At 40.4% G+C, this 1,025-nt stretch overlaps 1 non-coding gene across 1 annotated transcript; it reads left to right on the top strand.

The window, feature by feature from the left end:
• The first annotated feature begins 629 nt into the window (after nt 1-629).
• LOC130953019 (small nucleolar RNA R71) lies at nt 630-737 on the top strand. The gene has a single exon (XR_009075193.1). It is a non-coding gene; the product is annotated as a small nucleolar RNA R71 (small nucleolar RNA).
• The last annotated feature ends 288 nt before the right edge of the window (nt 738-1,025 follow it).

Here is a 1,025-nt window from a genome sequence, read left to right as displayed (position 1 = left end):
TCATTCATGAAACTTTGAGTGGTTTTGATTAGATCAGAGACCATGGTTGCTAAGTCAGAGGGGTTCTGCTTAGAATTCTCTGTCTGTTGCTGAGAAGATGATGGAAAAGGTTTGCTATTGCTAAACCTATTTCTCCCACCATTGTTGTTGTTGAAACCTTGTTGAGGTCTCTCTTGATTCTTCCATGAGAAATTTGGGTGATTTCTCCATGAAGAATTGTAGGTGTTTCCATAGGGTTCTCCTAGGTAATTCACCTCTTCCATTGAAGGGTTCTCAGGATCATAAGCTTCTTCCTCAGATGAAGCATCCTTAGTACTGCCAGGTGCATTTTGCATTCTAGACAGACTTTGAGAAATCAAATTGACTTGTTGAGTCAATATTTTATTCTAAGCCAGAATGGCATTCAGAGTATCAATCTCAAGAACTCCTTTCTTCTGACCAGTCCCATTGTTCACAGGATTCCTTTCAGAAGTGTACATGAATTGGTTATTTGCAACCATTTCAATTAGTTCTTGAGCCTCTGTAGGCGTCTTCTTCAAGTGAAGAGATCCTCCAGCAGAGCTATCCAAGGACATCTTAGATAGTTCAGAGAGACCATCATAGAAAATACCTATGATGCTCCATTCAGAAAGCATGTCAGAAGGACATTTTCTGATTAATTGTTTGTATCTTTCCCAAGTTTCATAGAGGGATTCTCCATCCTTCTGTCTGAAGGTTTGGACTTCCACTCTAAGCTTACTCCATCTTTGTGGTGGAAAGAACTTTGCCAAGAAGGCATTGACTAGCTTTTCCCAAGAGTCCAGGCTTTCTTTAGGTTGAGAGTCCAACCATATCCTAGCTCTGTCTCTTACAGCAAAAGGGAATAGCATCAGTCTATAGACCTCAGGGTCTACCCCATTAGTCTTGACTGTGTTACAGATTTGCAAGAATTCAGCTAAGAACTGATGAGGATCTTCCATTGGAAGTCCATGGAACTTGCAATTCTGTTGCATTAGAGAAACTAATTGAGGCTTAAGCTCAAAGTT

Source organism: Arachis stenosperma, chromosome 9 (assembly GCF_014773155.1).
Source record: "Arachis stenosperma cultivar V10309 chromosome 9, arast.V10309.gnm1.PFL2, whole genome shotgun sequence".
Lineage (NCBI taxonomy): Eukaryota > Viridiplantae > Streptophyta > Magnoliopsida > Fabales > Fabaceae > Arachis > Arachis stenosperma.
The sequence above is the reverse complement of the archived record's forward strand: the minus strand, read 5'-3'. Positions and strand labels throughout refer to the sequence as shown.